Source organism: Giraffa tippelskirchi, chromosome X (assembly GCF_054371585.1).
Source record: "Giraffa tippelskirchi isolate mGirTip1 chromosome X, T2T-mGirTip1v1.2.pri, whole genome shotgun sequence".
In the NCBI taxonomy this organism is placed as follows: domain Eukaryota; kingdom Metazoa; phylum Chordata; class Mammalia; order Artiodactyla; family Giraffidae; genus Giraffa; species Giraffa tippelskirchi.
The window spans coordinates 78,402,550-78,409,691 of record NC_137289.1 but is presented as its reverse complement, the minus strand read 5'-3'; the positions used below and the strand labels follow the sequence as shown (position 1 = coordinate 78,409,691).

At 35.3% G+C, this 7,142-nt stretch overlaps 1 pseudogene; it reads right to left on the bottom strand.

Moving 5' to 3' along the window:
• Positions 1–3,544: 3,544 nt before the first annotated feature.
• On the bottom strand, positions 3,545–3,847 carry LOC145535485 (small nuclear ribonucleoprotein E pseudogene; annotated as a pseudogene).
• Between the last annotated feature and the right edge of the window lie 3,295 nt (positions 3,848–7,142).

Sequence of the window (7,142 nt, the reverse complement as noted above, 5' to 3'; positions counted from 1 at the left end):
TTCACTTTTCACTTTCATGCACTGGAGGAGGAAATGGCAACCCACTCCAGTGTTCTTGCCTGGAGAATCCCAGGGATGGAGGAGCCTGGTGGGCTGCTGTCTATGGGGTCGCACAGAGTCGGACACGACTGACGCGACTTAGCAGCAGCAGCAGCAGCAGCAGCATAGTTAACACTTACTGAGTATTACCATATGTCAGGTACTATGATGAGGATTTTATATACATTATGTCATTTAATTCTTATAACAATTTCATGAAGTATGTTTTAATGCTATCCTCATTTTCCTAAGGGGTAGTCAGAATCTCAGAAATGATATCGGTTTAAGGTCACTTATTAAGTGATGGGTCTGAGATACATACTTGTGTCTGCTTAACTCTCAGCTCAGGTAGATTAAACTCTATTCTGTACAGGCTTCAATATTTAGGCCCAAAGGCTTGTCACAAATAACATAATAATTTATACATTGAAATATTTACTGATAATAAGTGAACATCTTTAGATTTCTACTTGAAATAAACCAAAATTAGAATATCTATTTTTTAAAAAATCATTTTTGTATCTCCAATTTTTTAGACATCACTGCCATCATATGCATCTATATTTTTGATAGATGATCATGCACATATATTTTTCAAGGATGAAATTTAGTTTACAAGTTCTTTAGTTGTTCTCATTAAGAACTAAGAAATATACAGCTTTTACCAATGACCGTATCTTCCATTTCAGGGAAACTACAGTCAGTCAGTGTTGAACATTTAAAAGTACATTTCAACACTCAATACTGTCTATAAATCATTTCATTCTTTCTTTGCCCCTCAATATTTGATAAAACATTTTACTGTAAACAAATTTGGGGGCCACTATGTGATTATTCTCAATTGGAAAACATACTATATCCCCTCCATGAAACTAGAACAGAAGGTCTGAGAGAAAGGAAATTATTAAGCATTCTACTGAGTTTTTCCCCCAACAAAAACTAAGATAGAGGTCAATGAATAAGTATGTGCAGACTGGAACTTGAATCCTCTAGGGTGACTGTAGGCTAATTAATAATTAATGCCAGAGTCATGGTGTTTGAAATGCAGATGTGATAACTGGAGGCCTGGCAGTGCTGTTCAGAGGAAGCAGATTTAGATGCTATAGGGAATAGGCGCTCCCTTGCCGGCTGGCTCAGAGAGTCAGCCTGGGTGCAAAGCAGGGCCTATGGTTTAGATTATATTCCCCTCAGCTGTTAATTACCTGAACCTACTTTGAAGTTTTTCTCTTTTTATCCTCTGCATGAAAAGAGATTGGTTCAGCCAAGGGACTTAGAGAAATGATCAAATACATTGGATGGAGGGAAGGGGGGTGGAAATAGAACTTCAGATATAAGAAGATAACGAAGAAAAACACATAGTAGAACATACAAGAACATACATTATCAGGAAATATTGAATTGTGGCTCATTGTTTCAAACACATTATTTATTTACCTCAGTTGTTATAATGAAGTTGACTTTAAGTAAATATGTAAACTTTCTCTAAACAGGTATAGTAAAGAATTTTCATCTGTATTACTGTATAAAGTAGTGATTTGACAAGAGACACATGTTTTGTAATGTCATGTTTAATTTAATAAAGTTACTTAAACATCTTAATATTTGTACTTACTGATAAGGGCAATATTAATATAATCAGCCACAATTGCTTCTGTATAACCTGTCTGTGTTCAAATCACTGATCCTCACAACACAAATAGATGCCATTGCTCAGTGAGAAAAACTATAGGATATTAGACAATTGTGGAAATGTGCTGCAAATGAAAAGAATCTGAAAATAAATGAAGATACAGGTTCAACTGTATTAAAAAGCAGTTTGTTTCCAACTGTGTGTATGTATGTATGTATGCAATTGAAGAAGCATGGCCACTAACTCTCTGATAAGTGGATTACAGTATGCTTGGATTAGACGTAAATTCAAAGTTTGGGTTTTTTCCCCATTTTAATTGTTATTTTTAGTGCAACTACTCCAAGGAAAGCATCTGAGATACACACTATTCACACAAGAAAAAAATTTCTTCTGGTGAAAGAGCATGAAGCTATGAAATAGCTAATTTTCAACTGTGAGAAGTATCTCTATCTTTTTGACAGGAAAATGGCACTGCAAGCACCATCAAAGGAAAATGTGTACTTAAATTGAAATTGGCACCTTTGGATGCAATATCTCCTAGCTAAGGTGACATCAGATGCATACAACCAAGTGAGTCAGTAGTGGACATTCAGCTCAGACAGAACACATAGACCATGCAGTGATCTAGATTTGAAGTTCTATTTTCTGTACTGTTCATTTCTGTTTAAAGCGGCAACTTTGTGAGCAAGGTCCTTAAACTGTTAAGTCCAGAGGAAAAACTATAAATTTTCTCATTAGAATATATTGCTCAGAATGCAAATTCCAAAAAGAAAAATGTAAGGCTTTCATCACTGTAGAATTATTTTTTTAATTTTAATATTGTTTCATTGTTCTTTTTCTTTTTTTGTTTTCTTGGCTACACCACCAAGTTCCCACAACAAGAGACTGAACCCATGCCCCCTGCATTGGGAGTGCAGAGTCTTAACCACTGGACTGCCAGGGAGGTCCCCATTGTAAAATTTAAATTTCCTTAAGCAAGTAAATAGTCATGTAACTAAATGTCTCCTATCAAAAGCAAATCACAATGGGAATTTTTACAATTTGTCTGTAATACAAATTGTAGTTTTTATTCTAAGAACATATGTACAACACTAAAATTGTGGCTCAGATGGTAAAGGATCTTCCTGCAATGTGGAAGACCTGGGTTCAATTCCTGGGTTGGGACGGTCCCCTGAAAGAGGGCATAGCAACACACTTCCAGTATTCTTACCTGGAAACTCTCCATGGAGAGAGGAGCCTGGCTGGCTACAGTCCACAGGGTCTCAAAGAGTTGCACACAACTGAGCGACTAAGCATAGCACAGCACAAGATTATGTAAAAATAACAAAAAGAAAATCCATCTTCATGCAATTTCAGTTTTGATATACTGACATAACGCCAGAGGGCCAAATCACAGAAAGTAGAGTCTCCTCTCATACTGATTTTTATCACCAATGAACTGTCTTTGCAGTATTATATTGTTAGAGTTCAAAGCGTTCATGACTATGTAGCAATTTTTTCAGGCTTTACATATAAACTTTGTATGTTGAATTCCTACTACTAAGAAAAAGGAAAAATAAAGGAAGTTCTTGAAAGTGTAAGCTGAAAACCAGAGGCAAAATTTTAAAAAATTAATCACTTAGATCCACACCTAAGATTTTCATGCCCATAGCTCTTTTCACCTATGGGCATTCATGATTATTCACCTGGAACGCAATTTTATTTTATTTTTTTTTTATTTTGATGAAAACAGTCCCACAGCATTTATTGTCATCTGGTAATAACATAAGGGTGAGCAGAACAATATGAATACATGTTTTAGAACTACATCTCTAACAAAGGACATCTATAAAACCAACTGTATTGCCAAACGATTTCTCACTTCATTGATCACTTCTAGTTGGAGATATTTTGAACCAGAGTAATGTTATCTCCTTTTAGCATGATCCGACCCAGTTGTTTTCTTGACTTTGTTTTAGAATGAATCTCTTCTGCATCATCTAATATGAGGTTCATATACTCATCAAAACCAATGATACAGCCCTCTATCCACATATTCACTTGCTCATAAAGCCACACCTGAATCCAAGATCTATTTTGCAAGTATCTGAAGATGAGATTGATGGGCTGCACCATCACCTTCTGCACCTTCTGGCCCTGGCCCCAGTACGACATGCTGGAAGCTCACAAGCACCACACCGCTCCGCCAGAACACAATTTTAAAACATAAACACAGAACAAAACACATTTCCTACACTAGAACTGCAATCATCTTCCAAATTTGAATTTAAAACTTTTGAATCATTGTTCCTCTTAGCAAATGAAACTACATTTAAGACTGGTGACATTCAGGCTTCATTTATGCATTTTTTAATTTATATTTTAGTTGTGTTAAAATATGCTAATTAATCAATAGGTGTATGTATACTTTCAATTTTGTTTTTACCACTTCTATCAATTGATCAATTCAGTTTAAAGAGAAAGATATGTGAAAACATTATCTCCAGCTTAATTTCGGTGTGAATAAATTTTAGCTTAGAGCTAATATGAAAAGAAATATAAGCTAAAGAGCACAATGGCATCACCAGGAGAATGATGTAAAGCTTTCCATTTATTTCAACCTGTATGTTTACATACTCACCTCCCTTATACCCTACACTACTATTTCCTAACACTAACAATTGCCTGTTTTGTAAAGATTTATTCAGTTTCTTAAAGCACATTTTAAAAAGTTTTACCGTAATCTATTAGCAAAATGTTGCCTTAATCTCAAGGTCTTAATATATTTAAAAAAGCAATGTAAAAAACAACTCTGCCTAACCACCAATATTTAAGTCATAGAACTTTGAAGACATAATTTGTATGCTTTTATACTAACTGGCACAACTAAATCATTCTTCTGTGTCAACTCTACTTTAAATATTTTTTTTTCTTCTTGATAATATGCTTTCCACAGTTCAGTTTTGATCATATATTCAGATTATAAAACTGCCTTTGACTAGAGGCTTCTAAACATGTGCACAATTTTCTGACTCTTTCTATACTGCAATGTAATTGTGGTTAGATGATCTGGTTTGCTTTGTGTCCTTTTTACCCGAAGCTACAGAGAGACTGAAATGAAATTCTCAGCTCTTTACTAGTAAAAAGCACTGGAAAAGTGAAAAGATCTTGACAGAAATATTTTTCTGCCTCCAGTATGAGTAATGTATGTTGCATAAGCTATGCACTGCAAAGCGGAGGAAGACTTCTTTGCCCTGCAAAAGGAAAAGTAAAATATTGAAAAAGGATTTTAATGAAATCATAGCATTAAAATAGTTTATATTAAATCCTGCTAATTTTCTATGTGAAGGCTGTGGAGTAAATGTGAGGAAACATTAAAAGGGAATTGGATTTGCATTCCTTATGTTACAGGCACATGTTTACATGACCTTTAAAACAGAATTAAAGCTGTATCATCAGCAGCTGTAGGCAATTCACATTACTAAGGCAATCAAATCAGAATGCTAAACTAACTATAAAACATAAATTAAACTGATGGAGAATGATCTCAATTCACTAGGTTTACTTGCAATATACTTATATACAACTGGTCATTTCAAAACAGTTTACAGATCCACTAAGCCAGAAATACTCATACATATTTGAAAACAGAGTGTCCAGCTATAATTATGTAAACTAGGGGCATTTAATTTTTCTCAGGAATGATTCATCAGAGCTAGCTTATTTACGATCATTATTTACTTTCAATAATCACCTCCAAAAGTAAGCATTTATTCCATAAAGACACAGTTATTTTTTATATGTTGTACATGGCAGAGATAATTTTTATTTCCAAAAAAGTATTTGGAAGAGTTTATAAGGAATGTTTAAAGGTTACTAAAAAGTTCAGTACACTTCTTTCTACTCTAAACTTCATTGCATTGTTCTACCATTCCCCCACAATTTCCAGTAACTATATTCTGATTTCCTTTCATAGCATGTACAGATATGACACCTTTTAAAATATGGTAGGGTGGATAATTAAATAGAATTTTAAATCTGGTTTTCTGGGATGAGACTTGCTCTAAAGACATGCAAAGAGAAGAGTAAATATATTTATAATGCAAGACCTCATCTTACTAAAGGTGTTTTAAGAAAGCTTTGTCTCTACATTTTTAGTAGTAAAATCTCAGGGAAAAAAAAGCATATTATATCTTTACCAAAATGTTTCTGTTTGTGTGATGTGACTTATTTTCCATCTTTTTAGAAAACTTTGCAGACTCCTCAATAATATTGAAAATATACAGGATGTGTTTGAAAATGCAGTTGTTCAATTTGAAGGGCAAAAAAAGAGGAAGAAATCAAATGCTTCTTTCCATCACTAATGTGGGTGTTTATACAGGACAAATTTCAGTTTTCTACAAAGTCCACTAAAAATTAAAAGAAAATCAAACTTCTACAGTTCTAAGACTCAGCTTCTACGAAGTTCAGATCCATACACAGAGACACAGAGTTCAGGTCATTTTTGAAGTCAATTTACACTCAAATAAGTTTGTTCTTGAATATGTAAAGTTATCTATCGCGCTCTCTCTCTCTCTCTCTCTCTCTCTCTCTCTCTCTAACACACACACACACACACACACAAGGTATATGTGATCTGTTTAAGGGGGAGTGCATATCTAATGTTTACATCAAGCACCTAGGGAAATACTGCATCTAAAGGTAAAGATGAGAGCATATATGATTGAATTATAGTTTAACTGAAAACAGGAACCCCAATCTTTCTCAGAAAGTACAAGTAGTAAAAGGAGGGTAGGTGGGGGAAATGAGATAACCTCATTCTCACAATGATTTGAGTATGTTAAGAGAAATGTTTAGGATGTTAAAGAAAAAAATCTAGTGTTATTTAGATTGCCGTAAGTGTATTTCCTTAGAAGCCTCTTTCTCTTGCCCTGGTCAATTGTTATAAACAGGAAATTTGTTCTTTTTAAAGAGGATTAAGGAGGTTTAAATCCTGATGCCCTCAATATGATCTAACATTTTTGTGCCTGGATAAAATATTTTAAGGTGACTATCACCCCCAGCACATACACACACAAGAAGAATCATGGGGTGGCTGCTTTCCTAAGCACACCTCCAAGGGAGAGTGTCACTGAGGCAGAATTCTGATAACATAAAATGTCTGGCAGTAAAGGGGCTGGGTTGTACCTCCAAAGGAAGGGTTACCTTAATCATCTTACCTTTGTTCAGGCCTAGAGAGGGAGACACTGGGCTTAGAAATGTTTAAGGGGTCCACAGCGCAAGGAACCAAGGGACGAGGATGCTCAGCTTAGATCCAGGGGATCCCAAAAAACTAATTGCCTGCTGGCCCCCAGATTCACACAGCTCACACAGCTGCCCTGGCACCAGCTCTTCTAGATCCTGGCCACCTCCTTCCACTTTGGACTTGGGAAATTCAGCTTCCTCCTTCCTATGGAACCTGTTCCAAATAGAGGATGAGAACCTGGGGAGGGCA